The sequence below is a fragment of the Manis pentadactyla genome, chromosome 5, assembly GCF_030020395.1.
Source record: "Manis pentadactyla isolate mManPen7 chromosome 5, mManPen7.hap1, whole genome shotgun sequence".
NCBI lineage: Eukaryota > Metazoa > Chordata > Mammalia > Pholidota > Manidae > Manis > Manis pentadactyla.
The window spans coordinates 141,092,381-141,115,594 of NC_080023.1; positions in this window are offsets into that span (position 1 = coordinate 141,092,381).

The window sequence follows — 23,214 nt, forward strand, 5'->3', positions numbered from 1 at the left end:
TAAATCCTTTACATTCTAAAGAGGCTGAATTCTCTCACTCCTTTCTGCAATTCCATTTCCTTGCCTTGCCTATTCCAACTACCAACCTGCCATCTTGAATACATATCAACCAAGGCTAAGTAACACAGGTCTTATCTACTGATTCAGGCACTCATGGTAAGATATATATACAAGGGGCTCTCTTGTCCCCTCCTGGCATGAGCCAGGAGCTCTATCCTCTCACTGTCTCTCTAAATAAAAGCCTCTCCCTGGCTCTCCTACCTTGGGTGTTTGCTAAGTTCATTCTTCAACTCTGCAAACAAGAACACTGGCATCATCTTTGGGGACTCGTCTGGGATCACTTCGGAGATGGGAGCATCCTCTTCAAGTTTAAATCCAGACATGCCTCTGGCCTGTATTCTAAAGAACTGGGAGCAATTTGATCCCCAGACTCACAGACTTATCTTCTGTACATAAGCCTGGCCTCAATACAAACTCTCTGATGGAGAAGCTTGGCCCCTGAGAGAAGTATACAATATAATAAGGTTATGCAGCTAAATATATTTTGATGCAAAGAAGGAAAATAGTCAAAAGTCCCATGGACTACTACAATATAGAACTAGTTTTATAAATTTTTTGGTAAAAAATCTACTCTACTTATTGGGTTCATCATTATCTTCAAAAATTGGGAGGTTTTTAAACTAGACTACCTGAAACAGAAGAAATTTATCCTCTGCAATACAGCCTGGCTTTAAATGACTGGTTCTAGAACTGTACTTGCATTTCATTACCAGCCCCCTAGACACACACAGTTCCTATCAGTTCAGAGCCTTCATCAACCCTGTCATTCGGGGGCTGTCTAAACCTTAACCCAGTTATAGTTAGCCCACTCTGCTCTCCCTTAGAGTGTATTCTTGAAAACTGAGATACTTTTAATCAAATAAGCTAAAAAGAAAGAAGGCAAATGGATATCAGTAACTTAAATCTTTTTATTAGTTTATCTGTCTATGTATATGTTCTTTTACAATAAGTATTGCTAACTGTAGTCATTACATCTCAATCTTTATGTTTGTTTGTGTATCCAAGTGTGTAAATGAAAAATATTTTTCTACCTCCAGATGGTATTAATGAGTTAATTAATTTAAAGACAAGAACTTGTAAAAATTGGGCATTCTACCACTTCCAGAAAATGCTAATAAAAGATATTAAGCATTAATGTTAATTTAAGTTGAACTGAAATGGACATGTCCTTATGGTTATCAGCTGCCTGAGTTTACCTAAAGTCATTTCAGTTGATGTTATCTGTTAAATCTTTCAAGAAAAAATGCTTAAAGACTTGACTTTGTCTAATGTTTGGTAAAAGTTTTGTGAGCATGGTTGTTAGGAATGAGTAAACTAAGTGTAGCAAGTAAACATCTTAGTAATAGTGTGTTAAAGGATATTACAGTTTGTATACCTACAAACAGCCTGAGAATCTTTGTGGTAACCTTAAAGTTTTGCCAAGTTAAGTAAACATATTTTCTGCTTAGTGAGAGATTGTGCTGTAAAGCACATGGTTCCAAAAATTATAAAATGTGTTCATAAATTTGTTAATCTAAAGAATGCTAGAGTAATGGTTTACAATGGCCTACTTCTCAGTGTTCACTGAAAATGAAAGTTCCCAAGAGTTTTAAGTTCTAATTAAAACTACTTAATAAGGAGAACATTTCTGCATGCCAAAGAATGTGTCTTTTGATAAAAGAAGGTAACTTTATTCTAAAGTATAGCTGTTATAAAAAGAAAGAACTCTGAATGTAAAAAGAAAGTTGTAGAAAGTTTATGAAAGAATTATTGATATGGTCATGCTATGTGAAATTAAAGCAAATGAGTCTTGATATCAAAAAAAAAGATATATATGCAAGTTGGATTTTTTTTTACCCAGCTGTTTGGTCCACCTTCCCACTTGATCACAGTCCCTGCACATGGGATCGGGAGTACTATTGGGAGGCACATAGAACCAACCCAACAGGAGACTATTTCAAAGGAGCTGTAACCTCTGACATTTGGTATAAGCCCTTAAATGAGAATGTCTCTCTGTTTCATGATCACAGTGTTTGGATCAAGTGGGATTTTTTAGCCAATTCCTCTACCATCTCAGAAGGCTTATTCCTTAGTGCTTGCTACAAAAAATGTGGTCATGGATTAGTAGAAAGATCATCAATTGAGTGATAGGAAACTGGATTCTGGTTCCAATTCTGCTCCCTAATTAGCTAGGTGAGTTTATGTAAAACATGTTGTTTCCCTAAGCTTCACTGCTACTAATTATAAAAGTAACTTTCCAGCTCTAACTTTCCTTCCAGCTCAGACATCCCTTGACCTGAAATGCCTCCAGACCAGAGGCTGCTCACAGCAAGAGACCCCACAGCATGAAGAGCCCTTGCAGCCTTACTCACTTCTTTACATAGATCCTTGGCCACTGCACTTCAGGCAGGAAGAAATGCCCCGAACATCTTATGCCAGCTTTTTCACTTTGCACCAGAGGAAAACAAGGTCCTAGGAACAAGGTAACTCTTCCAAGGTCACATGGCTTGTCAAGGGCAGAGCAGGAACTTGAACACAAGTCTCCTATCTCTCAGTCCAGCAGTCTGCATGACAACCCCTGAACTCAAGAAGCTGGTCTTTGATCAGTCCCATCAGGATTAAAAGGTTCCCCTCTGTGCTGGCTACCAAAGCCCCTTAAAAGAGAGAAGTGTTCACATACTGGCAAATCTGCCGAAAGCACCACACACTCAATCTTCTCCACATTTCTCTGCAGTACTGACACACAGGGAAGGCTCTAAACATCTGTTGAATGAGAGAATGAGGGGCTCTTTTGCCTAATAATTGTCTCTTATTCCAGGGACATATTGGTAGGGTGTTAGAGTCTCAGTGTGTATGGCAGGGACTTTGGTGCGACTTCCCAAATTCCCTCAGCATTTTTCTCTAATCCCAAAGGCTGCTTATAAGCAAATAGGATGGCTCTCCTGGGGGCTTCTTTTACTGGCCACAAGATCATGATCAGCCCAAGTGCAGGTCATCCCAGAAGTGCTGGAAAGTGAGTATCCCTAGAGTGACCTCAATCAGTGACACATAATGAGTAGGTGGATCAATATCCCAGCTTCCCCACCCCTTGGGTGGGACAACTCTGAGGCATGTTCTGCAGTGCCCCAGAGTGCCATGGCAGGATTGGGGTCCAGCTGCCCACTGCGGTAACTGGCTTGCCATTTCTTTCATTTCTTCCATCCCTCCCCTACCAGCACTTCCTGGAATCACTTCCCAAATAAATTATTTGTGACAAAACCCTTATCTTGGGATTTGCTTCTGGGGAATCTAAACCAGGGCATGGGGATATCAACTTGGTGAAAATAGGGGTCCCTTAAATTCTTTTTGACATGATGACTTTTTAATATGGTTTCCCCAAAAACAGACGCTGAGAAAAGAACTTGGTTGCAGGTAGTTGATTTGGAAAATGTCCCAGAAAGTAGAAGTGTGTGTGTGTTGGGGGGTGTGGGGGAGGTGGTGGGAGACAAAGAAGGGAAAGAGGGAAAGAAAGTCAGTACAAAGAGTGTCCATGTTGGGTTGCTATGGGAAACTGTGGGTGCAGCCTCACCAGGGGTCCCCTGAAAAGCTGTGTGGAACACACCTCAGAATTGTGCACTGGGGGACAAGAAGCTGGGTGCTAATTCACTAACACCCCTCCTGGGGGCATTAGTCCCAAGTTCCCTAGGATGCCCTGCAAGCAGGCCAGGCACACCTCTGTGGTCACAGAACACCCTCACACAGACACTAGAAGCTCTCACTGTGTAGCGGAAGTGACTGCAAGGGACCTTCAGGGAAGCAATAGTGTCTGACAAGAGACTCTGCTTGCAGGATATTTACTACATCAAAATCCTGTTCTTCTCAGAAATGGTCATATTCGTGTCCCCAGAGGCAACTTTGAGTCTCCCTAGGTCAGGGCTTGCCTTGTTTTGGCTTCCCTGAAAGGTGCCCCTGAATGCTATCAGGGCCTAATGCAAGCTCCCAGCTAAACTGAAAAACAAGTGAGATGAGAAATGGACCCAGTAGAAGAAAAATGAGCCTGAAAACTGACATGCTCATGTGACAAGCTAAGCTAAAAATGCTCAGCCGCCACCAGTTCCATGCCTGCCGTGTCTTCAACACACTCTCCCAGGGGCCAGGCGGCTGTCAGGCTCGCAAGACTCAGGACTGCACAGGCCCTTTCTTTGATGCCTCCCTGTTCAGTGTCACTGAGACCGCCAGATCAGAGGGCCCCGGGGTCAAGGCACTATCAGGAGTAGGGTTTCTTAAGTGCCATGTGTGAGACACCATCTGACACTGTTTATAGATCGATTTAGCTCCTTTTTGACCACAGGACAGAAGTTAAAAGCATTGATCTTGGAACTCAAATGTGTTAACTTCTGAAGTGATGTTTGAATTAGGGTTAAGAAGGGCCCAAAGTTTTGATCTGCTGATTGGAGAGGGAAAAAAAAAAAGAAAGGGAAGGGACTGAAAACATTTTTTTTTCAGGAAGGAAATCAGGATATTTTGACTAAAACCAAAAGACCGGCTTGTAATGAATCTATCAGCTTTGGGGTTGACAAGACATTGCTGCAGAGGTGTGTGAAGTCTGAAGCTGCCAAAATGTGGATGGTCTACTAAAATGCAAGTACTGGTTCTCAAAGCCTCTCACTGAAAGAAGTAGCTTCCCTCTTCAATAAGTCAAGGCCAGAGCACCCACTGGATTCAGATCCAAAGAAATCACATAAAAGTCAAATAAAGCAACATCTCATGCCTAAAAGTTGACCATCAGTGATAGAATCGTTGCACAGTAAAAAGATGCAAACAGTGTACAACTCATGTTGTTGGAATTTGGCACTCAGCCCCTGAAATGTCTTTGGAATCATAACACAAAAGATTAGCAAATAAATTTCCCACACTTTAGTACACCATGTGAAAAAATGCCTGTAATCTGTGTGTTACGTAGTACGATTGACAGCTTTAACTGATGTATTTCTTATCTACTTATGTGGCATAATAGGAAGCAGTGGCAATTAAGATAATTAGATATGAATAGGAAACAGCTCTTCTGATTAGAACCAAAGCCTGAGCACGCTGGATATCGAGCACATGGGAATCAACGGGTGTGGCATGTTATGAGCCGGCACAGCCACACTTCTGCAAGGCAACGATGACTATTGCATCAGGAATGAGTATGGGGGATGACAAGGTGCTGGGTCCCTTTTGTATCATTCAGAAAGAAGCAAATGATGTTCAATAGAGTTTGAAAAGTTTGATCAACTATTGTGTTCTAATTCCTTTAAATTTAACAAAGTGAGTTAAATATGGGCTAAGCTGTATATCCAATAAGCCAAAAGCTCACAAGAGAGGAGTTTGTTGTGCAAATAGCCAGCCCAGTAATAAGTGGACCAGAACCCCAGGAAAATTAATGAAATGATGTTTGTGTGTAAAATATCCAGAAGGAAAAGTATTGTGTTAATACGAACTAAGAAGTAGTTATAAGCAACAGGTGTTTTAAAACCATTTTGGACTCTATTTATTAAGATATTAAGAAGTAATAAAAACCTAACACTTCTCATAGGCTCTGAATTAAATGTAATGTGGGCACCCATATTTCACAGGATCGAGATGTTTGCTAGAGATAGCTTTGTACAGTCTTTGTGTCTCTTATAAATTATGTCATATAAAACTTTTACTTCATTTTGAGCTCTGGATATAAAAATGGAAACTTTGCTCATTCATGTAATTGTTCGATAAATATTTGTTAGATATCAACAATGGTGTCTTACCAAGATACACATCTGGAGAAGTCCAAATGGCCTGAATCTACCTAGATGGCAGGGACACTTTCCAAATGACCAGGTAAGGAACATGCCCAGATGGTCTAACCATGTTGAAGGACATGTGTGTGTGTGTAGCAGGGAAAGGAAGGAGGTAGCCTGTATATGTGTATGTGTATATCACAATAGAAGGGCTTAGAATTGATCGTCTTTCAAGTCTTAGAACAATCATTGTGGTTCAGCAGGATGAAAATTTAGAATGTAGACTTTGATAGCTACTAGAACTACATTCTCTGAGAACCACTGAAAAGCTATTCATTGGCCAATTGTTTAGTGATTATGAAGTACTTATTAAGTACCAGGAACTATTCTAAGTGCTAGAATTACATAAAAGAACAAAGACAAGATTCCTGCTCCCTGGTGTTACAATCAAAGTAAGTCTGAAAACTTTTTAGAAACAAGTACAGTTTCTCACTCATGTTTTCCATACAAAGACTTGATATAAGTAAAATGCTTACATGGCAATCCCATCTGAACAAGGCTGAATTCTCTTCCTGGGAAAATGATGTGGGTTGAGAATTACAGAAAGTGAACTATCTCACACATAATAAGAAAAAATCATCCATGTGAGTGAGGTAACTCTTTGATAACTCTTCTCTGGACCTTTAAATGATCTACTCCAAAAAACAAAGTTGAGGTTGCTTTTGTTAAGAGTTCAGAGTCAGCATTTTGAGGTCAGCTGTCAGGCATGGGACAAAATTATGTGTACCAGGAGTAGTTGTTGAACATGCCAGCCAAACAGGAGCTGACTGTTCTTGAATTTCAAGCCCACTTCTGGCCTATTAAATCACTCTGCCTGCACTCTCTTCTCTCCTAGAAGGAAGGCATCTTAATTCTTTCATATTTCAAAAGGCCTATTCGTACAAAAGGTAAAGACCCTACAGGTGTACAGAGCCTCCTTGGGAAGGCAAACACAGAGAGATAAAATTAGAATGTTGGACTAAGTGAGATTTAAAGATTCTGTATTGGTATACAAAAATCTGCTCCATGTAATTATCAATCACCTATTTTTAGCAAGCTCTAGACATTGCGGCCATTTACACAGATATATAAGACTCTGACTTCAACAGCCTCATATAGAAATCTAGAAACATAAGATGATGCATGAAAGGTAAAAAAAAAAAAAAGCATGTAAAATCAGAATGCTATAAAAGAAAGGGGAAGGGGAAGGGAAAAAAATAAGTTGCTATGTGAGTATATAAAAAAGTATATGTAATTATATAGAAGAAGTTAAATAGTCCCATCATACCAGGAAAACAAGTAGTTTATTCACACCATACTCTACCATTTATTTACTCCCTGTGTGTAGATTTACTTCTTTGAGTCACTGGGTTTGGCAGATGAGGTTCCTTCAGCCCACCTGAGTTCACCTGCACTGCAGTGGACAACTTTCATTCAGGCTGGCATCTCTCCACTTGTGTGTGTAATTACTTAAAGACAAAAATACGGTGCCCTGTATGTACACAGGCAGTCATGGTAGTGAGCAGAGAAAGCCAGACAAGGTTTCACTCTTTAAGGAAGAACAAGATTGTCACAGAGTGGCTGGATATCTTCCTGCCCCATGAGTGGAGCATCAGTAGCAATGGTTGGAATGTTTTTAAGGGAAGAAGGTTTTCAAAATGTGCATGTGTACACAGCAAAGCCTGCTGATCCTCTAGTGGTGGGTGACAGACATTGACAAAAAACTTGAGTCATTGAATATTTTGTGTTTGCCAGTTCCATATAATTCTCTTTAGCTCATGGGTTTCATCTGGATAGTTTGATGTAAACCAAAAGCTACAAATACTTTAATAAGAATAAAATACAAGCCCCCAGACTACAGTTCTCCCACTCAAATATCACTTTCATCTTCTCTCTACAAATACAAATGGCTTTACCTTAAGGGAAATGAACCTTCCCAATTCATTGCATGCATGGCACCATACACCTGTCATTATCCAATTCTCAGTTTATGAATAAGCCACAGAACGTTTTACAAGTGTAGGGCAAGCCATTTTGCTGATGGGAACATTAAATTGCTTCTCCTTGTTTATTTTCAAGAATGGGGTGTCTCCATAAACAAGATTGGCTGGGAACTCATACAAATTTCCAATCAACACTGGTCTTTGAAAATTCGCAGTATCTCTTGTGAACAGTTCAATTTACAGAGTGTCAGCTTCCCACTTGCCTTTTTTAATGTCTAGTAATTAGTCACAAAGACAGTCCATCAGGACTCTGACCACTGTGTAGTGGAGGAAGCACCAGATGCAGGTAACTCTTAACCTTGCTCTTAAAGGCCACTGAGAATACTTCCATTACACCCTTTGAAACATCTCTGGGATAATGGCGGGTCTACTGAAAAACAGAAATCCTTTTTCTTTTCCCATTCTGTTTTAGAACTATAATAAAAGAGGTTTTCCTGGTGTCATGACTATTGCCAAAAAATAATGATAATCCTTATGTAATATAATGGCACCCATATCTATATAACACCTCTGCCTTCCAAAAGCTCAAAGCACTTACATGAAGCACTAACTCTATGTATCACTTCCATCCTCACCAAGGTAAATATAAGCATATATGCAATCCTCAAGTATGGGACAGGAAAACGGGGACAGTCAGAGGTTAAGTCAACCCTCTGAGGTTGCACAGTCTGATTAAGGGTGAAGAGGAACTCTATGCCTTCATTCAGTGGGCTGCTTTCTCTTCTCCTACTAAGATTCCAAAATACATAAATAAAATTAATCTGACACTTCTGTGAAATGAGGAATAGTAATCGTTACTTATGGCATAAAAAGTATTTCAAACTCTCTTACCATCTCATAACAATGCACACTGTTTAAGAGCTTTTAAAAATGTCAACTCCTTATTTCTAGATGAAAAGCAAGTCTAACTTGGAGACTCAGCACCAACAGGTACGTAGGCTAGGGGTTAAGAGAACAGGTAGAGATCCAGGTGTCAAGAGTGTTCGACCAGCTTCCAGGGGCAAACTCCAGACAGGCTCACAAAGGAGATAGTCTGCTCTGCCTAGAAGTCCTTAGAAAAGAATCTGCCTCCACTTGTGAGTAAGGCAGAATGACCTGTCCCAGATAAGCGACCTTAAGTGCATACATTAAGTTGAATTGAGAAATTGCTGATATTCACCTGCTTTCAACCTACAAAAATGGATACTTCATATGATTCAAACTATTACACTGGGGATCCCTGAAATGTACTTAGGAAAAACATCTCAAAAGCATTAATACTAAGAGTCAAGACAGACTCTGCCTTTGAAACACAGCCCAGGGCTTTAGATGAAAGGGACAAACTGGATGGAGAATTGCAATTGAAAAAATGCACCAGCTCATAAGAAGCTTAGTGAGAAAGGGTGTATTCCCACCACTGGAGCAGAAACTTCCTTTCCCAAGCCCTTCTAGGATTTTGCCTTTCCTATTCATCCTTTCCTATCAAATTCATCCTTTAGGTAAACACAGGAGGGATTAAAGACCTTTAACTGGCTTTGAGAAAGAAATGGTAATCTGAGATGCCTGGGGAGGAACTATCTTGTGTCTTGTGGGAGAGAAGCAGGGAGAGAAAGTGGAAAAGAAAGAACTGTAGGTTGACAGGCTGTTCCCAGCCAAAAAGGAGAGCATTCCGGGGCAGGCATGATTGTTAGACCATTCACCCAAGTACGGCTGTGAGCTATAAGCAAGCCGTCTTGGATTTCTTCGTCCACCCCAGCCTTCCTGTGTGGAGTAGGGAAGTTCAATGGCATCCGAGAGTCTAGATCAGTGTTTTCACACTTCAGCATGCAACACTATCACCTGGGGTCTTGAGTGGTAGGTAGGGGGATCCCACCCAGAGATTTTGATTGATCCGGTTGCAGTGGACCCTCACAAGATCCCAAGTGAGCTGATACTGCTGGTCCAAAAAGCACACTTTGAAAACCACTAGCCTAACTTCCAGTTAGATGCAATTGCATTACATCTTCCTGCCATGCAATGCAATAACCTGGCCATCTGCACATCCAGAAGCCACCCATGACACCAGAAGGATGAGCCAAAGAGAGAACAGTGCCCATAGGATTGTGACAACAGGTGCTGAAACTCTGGCTTTGGTGCAGCCAAGTTGCAACAAAACTGACTCTATGCAACTTGTATTAATAATAATAGCTAATAGTTATTGACTAAGTTAGGCAGTATGTCAAATCTCTGCCCATATTATCTTTGCAATAAGTGTACTGTTATTACCTCTGTTTTATAAATGTAGACTCTGGGCCTTATTGGGTTAAGCCCATTGTCACTCACCTGGAGAATGGGGGAACTGGGTATAGAAGCCATGACACTCTGAATTAACCACTGTACCCTGTACTTCCTGAACCCCAGAAACCGTAGATCAGGAAAAGAGATATCCACCTCCAGTGTTCACTGATAAAGGAATAAATATGAATGAATTGGAGGCCACAGCTCTTTCTTTGCTCTACTCTCTTTTGTCTTCTCTGAGTAATGCAAACATTCTTTTCTGGCCCCATTTTCTCCTTGATCTTACTTGTTAACACGTGGGAAAATGCTTCATGTGTTAAAGTGTGGGAGATTGTAGAAGGGGTGACCCACTCCCAGAGGAGGTGTCTTAGATTTACTTATCTTTCCCTCTTGAAACCAATACCTAATTCAAATTCCTTATAGGAACATCACCTGGTGTTTGGTGACTCCCGCCCCAGAAATGTTATACTTTGGGGCACCAAAGGGAATTGATTGCAAGGGGTAGGACACCTTGAACAGAAAAGCTTCTTGACTTTATGACACCCAACTCTTGCATTGTCTGCCCCATCTCTTTGATGTTGGAAGACAGAAGGTGGGAGAATGGAGTTGCAGAGATCCCAGGCTCTTATCTGAGTGGAGAATTGCTTTCATTGTCACTACTTTGGCTTTGATATGCTACTTAACTGGTTTCATAACTTGCTCCTTCACCCTGAATTTCCTGCTTTATAGTTAAATCTGGAACATGGCTCCCAGAGCTACTTGCCTGGGACTCTAAATGTCTAGGGTAGGAGTTGATGGAGCCTCCCTCTCAGTGGGACAATGCTGAGCTTTTCCCAGGAGTTGGGCTTCTGGCTTACAAAGTTCAGGTGCAACTCATGGATGCAACTGGGGAAAAATCTTCAGGAACCTTTGTCATACAGTTGCCTTGGGATCACTTGTTCCAGAAAAGTGATGCTCTATTGTACTTCTACTGGATTCAGTCCTTTGCTTCCTGGACTAAAGTACACAGACGAATGATTACCCATCTGCTTCCAGGGACACATATCCTATTCTCCTTAGTAATACATTGTGCTCAAACCAATCGGCCTTCATACTGACCATTTTCGAACTTGTTCAAATATGTCCACATTTAAATGTCATACACCCAGTCACCTAGCATTTCTAGATGTTTATTCTATAGCTGTACTTGTGTATGTGCAAAATGAGGTATAAAAATTGCTTTAATACCAAAATAGCAGGAACGTCTAATCCATCTGATCTAACAGTAAGGAACCAGCTAAATGAACTACAGGTAATCCATGCTGTGGAATAAAATGTGGTTAAGGTGAATGAGGCAATCAACCTGTACTGATATGGAACAATCACCACAATGCACTGTGAAAGGAAAATATAGAATTTTATATATAATATGGCACCACTTGGGGAGGGGGGGATGTACATATGTATACCTATATATGTATGTGTATATAAACATGTATAAGATGGAAATAGAATATGTTTCCAGCATATCTCTGGAAGCAACCACAAGAAACTGGTAATGTTGCTAGTTGCTTCAGGATAGATATTAGATGATATGACGTAGCGTGGCTAGCATTTAGTCATCCTTCCTGAGAGAACTTAAAATGGATTTTGGACATCATTTCGTGTGATCCAAAGTAGATTCAGCATGGAAAGGTAACAATATGGAACTCGTCTTATGATTATCCTTGCCTCTGCCCAGCCACAACTGGAAGACACCCCCCAACCCCAGAGGCCATGCTTGCTGGAAACAACCCTGGTAAACACACCATCCACTTCAGTTTCTGTCAAGCCCCCTCTTCAGTATTCTACAGCAGAACTTTCCTATGGAAACTGCTGGCTTTTAAAAAGAGAAGAAAAGAGATGTAGATGCATCAAGGCAAAAATGCCAAATCCCAGAGGGCTTTGGGAGGTGCCCACAAAGGGAAGCAATACCTTTGTGTGAATGCAGTTGGAGGGACTGAAGATTCAAGGGCCACATTTACTAAAATGGAGAGCTGCTGGAGACCTTGAACTTCTGTGAAGAAACTCTTTTGCAAAAAAATGGCAAACCTATGGTAGTTACTCTAAATATAGGAACATTTCTCAAAATGTGTTTCTTAAACTGCAGGCACTCTACAGATTTTCACTGTACCTGTATTCAGTTCCAGCCCTCTGGTATGTTCCTTCATTTTTTTTTTTCCTATTTGCCTCTTGAGTGCATAAATACAGCACCATTTACTGGTACCCTATTCTGAATTTGGCAAGCACCAAAATCACAACTCTTTTAGAAGCAGAGGGGAAATGACAGATTGCGACTCAGGAAGGAAAGGGGGTTTGTCCAGAGTCCTGTAAGAGCATCGTTAGAGGCAGAGTCTTTGAATCTTTCTCTCCTAAAACTTCTAGTCTCTCTCTGCTGGCTCTTTTATTCTGGCATATAAGTAAATTCATATTTCCCTCCTACCCTTCCCCCTTCTATAACCCATGCACACTTTTCAGTTACTGACTTCCATATCTTCTCTCCAACAACAGCCTGGATTGTTCCACCTACACCCCATCTCCTCTTCCTCTGCTAGTCTCCTTACCCCTGCTGTTAAGCTACCCCACCAACCCACAGAAAGTTCTCTCTCAAAGGGTACCTGTGACCTGTGACTGGCAAACTTTACAGTAAAGCCATTTTTTTCCTTATCATAAGAATATCTCTGTGTATGTGACACCCTTAGCACTTGCTCCTTCACCGCCCTCCATGAGTGCCCTCTCTCCTTACTGCTCCCTCTCAGTCTCTCCTTGGCAGAATCTCCTTCCTCATTCCGCTCTTGAAGTGCTTATTCTCTGTCTCCTTGACTCCTCTACACATTTTCCTTGGCTCATTTATTCCTATTCATTTTATTTCCACTGATGTACCAGTGGCTTCCAAATGTCTTATCTTCAACTTCAGTTCTTTCAACAATCTGGAATCCAACCTCCAATTTCTTATGGAATATCATAAAAGGAATATCATTCCTCAGGCACATCGAACTCCACATGTGCAAATATCTGGACACACCATCTTTCTTCTCCCCCAAACCAACTGGTAGATTCCCTATTTAAGTGAACAGCGACAACAGCTCCTAGACACCAAAGACTGAAATTTGAGTCATCCTCAGCTGGTGCTTCTTCATAAACTCACATTCCATCCCTAGTCACCAAATCTTCATGCCACTGTCTCTGAAATGCCCTTCTAATCTGTGCCATTTTCTCCATTCCCAGGGCCATTATCTTAGTTTACATCATTATCCCTGCTCATTATTCTATCACAACAGTACCCTAACTGTTGTGTTGCCTGCCCCCAATCTCTGTCCTTTCCAACACCTGCCATTCAGCAACTCAGCCTTTCATGTCCAAGCCCCTTGGATGACTCAGCATAAACTTGAGATAATATTCAAGCTTCTAACATGGTCTACAAGGTTCTCATCATCTTCCCTCTCTTACTTTTCAAGCTTCGTCTGCTTCTCGCCTACCTCTACCTATATTGAATAACCTACAATTCCCCAAAGTTCCAGCCTGCAGCCTGTCATCATGTGCTATTGCTCCTGCCTGTAATGCTCTCACCTGCTCATACACCTGCCTAACTTTTACTGTTCTGTGAATTAGCTCGATTATAATGTCCTCTGGGGGCTCTCACCACAGTCTTCCTCATATCAATTCCAGCTGAATTAGCTATTGTCCATCTCCAACTCCATGATCCTCTGTGCTTCCTTCTATTTTTAATGCTTCACACTGCACTAAAAATTAGGATGCACTAAAATTATTAAATGCACTAAAAAACGTTCCTTTCCATTTTATCCTTTCTTCTCCTAGAGTTGTAGCTCCATGAGTAGAGGGACTGTTTTTCACTTCTCTTCCTATCCCTACGGGCTATGTATCATCTACCACACAATTAATACCCAGTTCCTGAGAAATTATTAAAGATTAGGATGTCATTCTTCCAATTTATAGAACAGTATTCTTTACACTACACCTAAAATAACAATTGACTGATTAAGAGGAAAGTATATCAACAATCAACAGTGATCTGTAAAACATGAGATTGTCACATTATTCAAAAATGTACCTGAACAAATCTTCCATGATTCCAAAGACCCAATAACTGGAACTGTGTTCCCAGAACTGATTTAATTCTTATTTCATATTGTGTCCTAAAAACTAAGTTATTCATTCAAGTATTTATATAGATTGACTTCTTATTACTGATTAAAGCTGGGGATGCCCCTTCTGCCTAGATGAAATCACTGGGGTTAATTTCAAGGATGACATCTTTAACCATTCTCAGGTACAACTACAATTTGTAACAATAAGAGTCTGATGCCTAAGGTTCTCATCAGCAGAATTTCTCAGCTAACTGGCAGGTTATTCCAGTCCTTGGGAACACCCTCATTTGTCTGTCAAGACACAAATGAAACACTTTGAGTAGTTCTCTCATTCCACACCGTCTCCTCTTCTTCCACCCTCCTACATTTGCCATGAAATGTGGGGTTCAGCAAGCCTGATAAATCATGCTTAGATTTAATGGAAGTTTGCAATATTCCCTTTGCAGATTTCATTCCGTAGGACCAACTTATAGGGGAGTCTGCATTAGCATAAGGATATTTGGGGGCCTAAATAATGAAACCCATCTAAGTAGAGATCAAGATGGAATCATATTATAGCAAATTTAATCATTAAACAAACAGAAACCACCTGCAAACAGCCCACTAATGTCCAGAAATTAATTTGTGAATAGATTTATTTAGAAATAAAATTTATTTTCCCAAAGAAGCTAAGCTATACATCAGGAATCCCTTCCTACCATTTAACTCTGATAGAATTGAAAAATCCAGCTGCCATATCCAACACCAGGTATATGAGCAACAACATAATAGGTCCAACTTCCAATGAGCAAAGTATCTGATTTTCCAACAACCCTTGCAGAGGGAGAAACCATATTTGGGGGGGATAGGGAGGAAACCCCCAAGATAGGGCAAAGGGGAGTTTGCATGAGCTCTAGACTGCTGGGCTGGAAAAGCTGTTTCCTGCAGCCAGTCACATCCCAACTGGGCATTTGCACTTCAGGAGGCGGTGCGTAAAGCTAAAAGGAAATTCCACAGCATCAGACAGACCCAAATTGAGGGACATTCCACAAAATAACTGGCCAGTATTCATCAAAAATATCATGAAAGACAAAGAGGGACTGAGGAACTCTTCCAGATTAAAAAATACTGAAGACATGTTAACTGAATGCAACATGTGATCCAGGATTTTCTTTTGCTATAAAGAACATTATTGGGACAATTAGGAGAGTGAATGAGGTCCGCAAACCAGAAAATAGTACTATGTCAATGTTCATTCCTGATTTTGATAATGGTACTACGATTACACAAGAGTGCCCTTGTTGTTAGGAAATATGCTGTGAAATATTTAAGGGTAAAGAGGTATCCTGTTTGCAACTTTTTCTTGAACAGTTCTGGAGGTAATAGCTAGCTAGCTAGCTGTCTATCCATCTATCATCTATATGAGAAAAACAGAGAGTGGGTGGGTGGGAAGGAGGGAGGACTAGAAGAATACTGAATATGAATGTGAAGGGTATACAAAGAATACAAAGGTATTCTTTGTGCCATTTTGCAACTTCTCTGTGAGTCTGAAGTTGTTTTTAAAAAAATATTTTAAGGAGACTCCACCATGTTCTTATAATTCTTAATCATATGGCATAGTTGTCAGTCATCTGGTCTTGGGAGCTAACATACTTTGTAAATTTTTTTCACCTGAGTAACAATTGAGTGATGCTTACAGGCCCTCTAAGATGTGAGGCCACCCTTTTGAAAGTGTGTTTGCCTCTGGTTTTTTGCTGAGCTGTCTCCTAGTGGGAAGGTAGAACCAGCCTGCCACTTGTAGCTATCTCCAAAGGACTCATTGGTGTGAGTGTTCTGAACTGAGCTTCCCATTTGAAGGTGTAAGCAACATTCAACATTTCCACCCAAAGCTTGGTTGAGCCTGTTTAATTTGGCTATCCCTTAGTTTTATTCTGCTATGCTTGGATAACTATGTGGATCTATTTACAGCTTTCTCTATTGTCTAAGAATGTGGCTTTGGGACAGTGTCATAAAGGCTTATTTCCAACATGGGCACTAATGATTTATTTATGATACCTAGATGATCCACCCCAGCCTCTCCCCTGCTCTTCTCCTGCAGGATCATCAGTGCCATGGGCCTTGGGCTGGCCTCTTCATTCCAAGCAGCTCACTCAGACCACCTCTGTTGGGCCTTCCTTCCAGCAGCTATCATGGTGAAATGCTTGACACAGCCCTGCTCAGGCTTGTCCACCTGCCAAGATCAACATGCAATATGTACTTCTGGGTTTTTTAGAGCTGACCCCAAAAATATCTATTTACCCAGACGTTGACATTCTCATGAGTAACGGACAAAGCTCCAAGGACACACTGTTGGTGACAGAGAGGAATTCCGAATCCCACTCAGAATTTCAGTTGGACAGGGACCTAGAGATTGTCAATTCCAAACACCTCATTTTAGGATAAAGAAAATGGGGCTGCAAGCAGTGAATACCTTGCCAGTCAAAATCAGCATTAGAGCCCAGGTACTCTGTCTCCTGGATCGGTTCCTTTTGACTCTACCTGAGGAGTGAACGCACTTGGGTGAAATGGCCCATGGAGGCTGAGTTATTAGGTGGGTAATGGTGAAGGCAGCCTCCCAAATGCATACTTTGGGATTAGAGGCAATATTTCCAAATCCTTTTTCGGAGTCCTGCATGAAGAAACCTCAAGCCCAGGATTCCAGCCAAAAACAATGATTTTCAAGTCCCTATGAAATCCTGGATGGATGTTTAATGGGCAACGTACTAGCTGACTCCCGTGGCAGATGTGGGTCTCAACAGAGCTCCAGAGCTAACGCTTCAAAGACAGTGGGTGTGTGGGTGTGAATCTGGACCACACCACACACAGTGGGCCATTTGCTCTTATCAACAGGATGCGTGAGGGCAAGGGGACATGAGGGGAACTTGTGAAAGGTAATACAGAATGATGTGCCCGCTATTAACTTGATTTACACATTTCTCACAGCTTCTAGAGAAGCTTACTTGGAAATTTTACAGAGAAACTTCCCCAAAAACATACTGCAAAGGGATATTTCATACTCTCCAAATAGTACTAAACACAACGAATAAACTGATTAAGTAATTCATTCATTCATTCATTCAATCATTCAATCATTAATTATTCATTCACATAACAAATAATTATTGACTTCTACCTTGTAATAGGGGTCAAGATGGATTACAGTGAGGTCCACACCCTCAAGAAGCTCACAGTTCTAATCTCCTTAACATATAAAGAGTTGATGTAAACTATAAGGAAGAAAAGCAAACAAACTGAATTATGACCAGGCATCAGGGAAATCAAATTCAAGCAGTGAGATACCTTTTCTACTTATCAGCTCAGCTAAGATTGAAAATACTGATATTTTCCAGCATCTAACAACTGTGGAGAGAGGCTTTTTCAATCACTGTTGGTGCTGGGAATATAAAATGAAACCCAATTTCGAGAGAGCAATTTGGCAGTATCTATCAAAAATTTTTAATGCACAGACCCTTTCACCTGGTATTTCAACTTGCAAAAATCCATCTTGACTCCTTCTCATGCCATGAAGCTTTTTTGCCTCCTTCTAGGAACAGGAGCAAGGATAACTCTGGGGAATCATTCCCCTTCTCCATCTCTAGCTCATGTGTCAAGGGGGCATAGGGCCATGTCTGACTAACAAAAGCATTACATTCCTCTAGCCATAATCACTGGTCCAGAGATGGGCATGTGAATCAATGTGGCACAATCTGGGCACATTTCCTGTAGCTACTGAAGAAAATCTGCCCTCTTTTTCAATGGTTCTGGAGCTCTGGGAACCAAACCCTAGAGCTATTAGCAGTGTTTTGCCACTGAGAAGGAAGGCCTTGAGAATGGAGCACCATAGAGAACACAGAGGTGGGAAAGGGGGACAGGTCCCTGTAACACATCTTGAGCCCCTGACAACTGATTCTAAAGTCAGATTTAATCTCAGCCAATAAATTGCTTTTTGTTTAAATTAGTTTGGGTTGGGCTTTCTATTGCTTAAAACTAAAGAAGCGCAAGAAGACACACTCATCTGCAGGATGACTAACACATGTGTACAAAGATAATGTTCACAGATAGTCACTGCAGAATCCTTTGGTCACAGCATTAAAAATGTCAGCATCTGAAGTATTCATCAATATGAGAAATGTTTCAATGACTATATATAGTAAATCCAAACTATACTGTGGAATATAATGGTATCATATTATTGGAGGAAAAAAATAAATCATAGGACAATACATATAATGTGATTTCATTCATTCAAAAAGGTCCATGTAGGTATGTGTTCGCATGCATTTATCATTACATACATATTTTGGTGAATGCATTTACTTTTGGGAAGGGAGACCATTACAGACCATAAGGCAGAAAGATAGCTGATAAAGGAGAGTTTAATATTTTATTCTTTTTTCTCCTATAGCATTTAAAATGTTTATCAAAAAAAAAATGAAAGAGGAATCCAGACACAAATCATGGCATATTCAAAGGCAAGACATTGCTGAAAGAGAGCACTGAAATGTCCTGCATTGGGTTCCTCCAAAAGCCAACCCCAAGGTAAGGACTCCAGTGCAAGTAATTTATTTGGGAGGCAATTCTAGAAAATGCTGGTAGGGAAGTGGGGAAGTGAGATAGAAAAGAAAGGAAGCAAATAAAGGAGGCATCAAGTCCAAGTTACCACCAACAGTAATAGGAGCTTACTTTCTAGGGAACTCCATGAAGGAATATGAAGCATGTGCCTCAAACTCAAAGTTGTCCCACCGAAAGGAGGAGGAGCTGAGATATTTATACACCCATTATTGAAAACATTAGTGAGAGATGTTTCTGGAGGCTATTAACTCCCTCTCACTTCAAGTCATGCAGGAGCAGGTAGTTACAGAGGCCTTGGGCAGGGAGGGCCAGGTGCTGGCATTTGGAGTTTGGATCAGTGTACATATAAATGTTAAGTGTCAAGGAAATGTGCATTAAGCACAGAGATTGTCTGCATGGAGTACATATTCCACGACTGATAAAGAGCTTGGTGTATAGGGAACAGCTCATGTTGGAAGAGGCGGAGAAAGAGAGCTGTGAGATTAGGGTGAGGATGGGGGCTTGTGTCAGTGAAGAAATCTTTTCCACCATATTGGCATCTTTTAGACAATGGGAAGTTACCAGCAGGTGTAAGTAGCAGAGTGTTAAGATCAAACTCACAGAAATTCATTTTAAAGCTGCAGGTCTAAATGTGGAGGCCTTGTATTTGAAACATTGATGTGTAAAGTTCTACTATTGTGTGTGTGTGTGTGTGTGTGTGTGTGTGTCACAAGTGACACTCGCCCTTTCAACAAATATCTATGGAGCACCCACTAGGAATATCTACTAGGCCCCAGGAATATGTTTTCAATAATTTTTTAAGGAGAGTTTGCAAATGATTTTTACTAATGAAATACAGATCATTCCAGAATCATCTGTGATACAAGTTCTATGTGCAGTTTCACATGTCATCTTGGGTGGGAGCCCACAGCCATAGGGTGTCATGCTAGCCATGAGTGCCCCCCAAGAATGTATCCTACACACGAGCATCAGCTGCCAGCATTAAAATTGTTAAGAAATGTTGATTTTTAAAACTAAATTAGGTCACAAACTGGGGACAATTAGGACAATCGGGAAGATTTTATTCCAGTCCTCCAAGAAAGAGATAACAGTCTTGAGCTGAGGCTGAATTTTCAAGCACCGAAGGGAGAAGATGAATCTGCCATTTCTGACCTGACTGGGTCCCTTTTGCTCCCGACTCAGCCCCTTCTGTGTCTCAGAAGCCTGACCCCTGTGGCCTCAAGCTCTCAACTCCTTCGCCCTCTGATTTTTGGTGGATCTTGGCCAGCGGGAAGCCGGCCCCAGTAGGAGATTAGAGGATGGAAGGAGGGAGGGTGTCTGGGCCGTCACTTCCCCGGCTGCCCTCCTGCCCCAGCACAGCTCCCACCAGGTCGCTCTTCTTCCACGGTTCCAGTATCACACAGGAGGTGCTTCCCAGAACACCGCTGCCGCGCTTCTCCCTGATTTCCTAGGATGTTAACGGCATCCCAGAGTGGTCCCTGGGCCTTTATTCCTTCTTTAGCTTCCTCATCCCTATTCTGTAAGCGGGTTCTTCCTTAAACTCTCTGCCATTCAGCTCTTTGAATGTTCCCTGCAGGAACTGTGATTTCTACAGGGAATAAGATTGTTCCCAAGGTTACTTGGTTAGACTTCATGATCAATGGGATGTGTATCTGGGAAGTTGGGGAAGAGGACAAAAAATAAAGACTCCCCAGGTTCTGGCTAGAACAGTGAGGCAGATAGAGGGAGGTGTCAGGGAGGAACCCAGGGAGTCACAAAGGAGCCAGCAGGTTGAGAGGCAGCAGGAGGAAGGAGGGGACAGGGCCAGGCACAGGTGGTTAGCATTGTGGATATGTTGACTTGAGTCTCCAGGAAGAGATGCTGCCATTGGAAGACAGGCACTAGAGCTGGGACTGAGGCTGCAAACAGACATGGAAGAATGCAAAACTATTAAGAAAACCTCAAGCCAAATTTGCCACTCAACATCTCCATCCTTTTTTGTCTGCTTTTGTTTCTCCATCAGCCCCACTTCAGCCCTCCCCCTCCAACCCGGATTCCCCATATTCACCCAAGGTTAATATGCATATTTTCAAGCCTCCCTCCCGCTTTTCCATCACCAAAGATTTTCTAGTTTCCAATCTGGGGAAAAGTCCAGGCCACAGGATGAACATAGTCCATTATCCTGGGGTGTCAGTTTTACTCAAAGATTTGAAGGTGGGTGACAATTTTAAATTGAATAAAATACAAATATATTATGAAAAGGATGCAAAATTCCTAGCAATTTTTAGTATATAACAAACCTCCAAAGCATGCCCCACCAAAAGGTTCAGTACTTAGTGGGAAAGTTGATCTAAATCAGTGCTTTTCTGAGCACTATGACAATGATGGGAATTTCTGGACATTGGAGGGCAAATATTTGAAAGGCAGCAAGACTTATGATACCACCATAAATCATGTCTCTTTGGCCCACCCAGACTCCATATTACCACAAGCCTGTGCGTTAAATGACATTTCCCTGTTTAGTTGCCTTCCCTAACTTTGGAACTTGGTGCATAAATTACATTTCAGACGATGTAAGTCCATCCAAGACAAGCCTTTCTTAGGTTTTTCTGTCATACACTATTTTAAGTGTAACATATTTGCTCTCTTCCTGTGCAGAACATACCTCAGTTCCAGAAAATATTCCAAAGGAGAGGGGAAAAAATTGCATGCACTAAACATTTGGCACCTGCTACACTCACCAATAAATCTAAACTGGACAACTTGACATTTCCTCAAATAAGACCCCACCTCTCAAAGAACATTTGTCCTAACATGAAAAACAATAAAAGCTGATAGAATGCAAAACATTTTCCCTTGTCTAACTGGAGAAGCAAAAACAGAAGTAATTGCTTGCTCAGGCAGCACTTTGAATCATTCCACAGTCCCTGTACATTACAATCCTATTCAAATGGCATCAGCAATACTTTTTAATCATGTTCAAATTGGGAGAATTTATATGCTCTCCCACACTCAATTTTTGAAACTTACCTGCCCAAAGAAAACTGCACTCTGATCTACTTAAGCATTGTATATGCCCAAGTGAAGGCTGTGGAACTCACTGCATCCTTTTTTTACTTTGTAAAAACACACTTGTCAGTTCCGGCCTTAGAAACAATTCAACTTATAAACAATTTAATGGAGGTTTCCTGTCTCCTCCTTTCCCCTCTAACATGGAGCCTTCCTCCGTTGTTTCCAAAGGAGACCTCAGCTTCCCCACCGAGCCCCCACTCCCACAGCACCCCGCCCCCACACCTCACTGCACAAGGGCTGCCAAGTTCTCCCAAAAGGAGGAGGACAGGATATGGCAGAGCCTCTCCATTAAATTGTCTCACAAAGGCTGAGAAGTTTGGGCCTCAGCTGCCTCTGAAGCATTTTCATTCCAGCCCAGCCACCTGGGGTATCCAATAGGTTTTTATGATGGCTTGGGTAGATAACTGTCCCTTGGAACATTGTTCTATAACAAAAATGCATCCAAAGTTCCAAGGAGCTCTTGGAACAGAACATTCTCGCATGACAGGACTTCTGTGGCCTACGTAACATGTTGGAGACTTACATATGGTTTCCATGGACCCACAAGATTTCCTGGGAGTTCCCTAGCAATGTCACCAAAAATTAATCTAGAGGCTTTGAGGAAGGGCTGGGAAGATCATCCACTTGCTTAAAGCAGTAGCAAAGGAAGAGGGAAAATGTTCATTCTTTGGATTTGATTTTTGTTATTTTGTAAAGTATCTGAAATAGCCATATGGGGGAAAATTTGAACTCTTGGACTTCCTTCGTTTACTTCATGGCTTAATATGTTATTTTGAATTCTATCTGGGAAAACCAAGCTTAAAATCTTTTAACCATCTTAAATAGGCTTCAGGGATGGAGGGGGAAAAAATCAATATTTGCACAAATACCAGCCTTGGCTTCTGCACTAACTGATTAATATTTGGGAGTCCATTTTCTCATGAGCTGGGTTTGCCTAAGGTTTCCTAGTTTAACATTCCATGGTGTCATTTCTCTCCCATCTTCATGCATGGCTCTTCAATGAGACCTTCCTGCCCTAGATGAATCTTTGCCAAGATTCCTCCTGGTTTAGCCATAAACACAGCTGTGCCTCTTGGATCCATGCATTGACATCCCCAGAACCTAATGAAGCAGCAGATAACACAGAGAACCTCAGCAAATACTATCTACAAACCTCAGTAGACAAACTCTGAAAACCTCTCTGTAACCACTCACGATCTAATGTCAACATTCACAATATTCGAAGTTAGACAACCACTGAATTCCATCTACCAGAGGCCAAACAGTTGGCAAAACTCTCCTGAATCATCACAGTGCGATAAAGTCTAATGTTGATATTATTTTAATTCCTTCTATTTTGGAAAACAGGTAGCATGATGTCTTAGGTTTGGA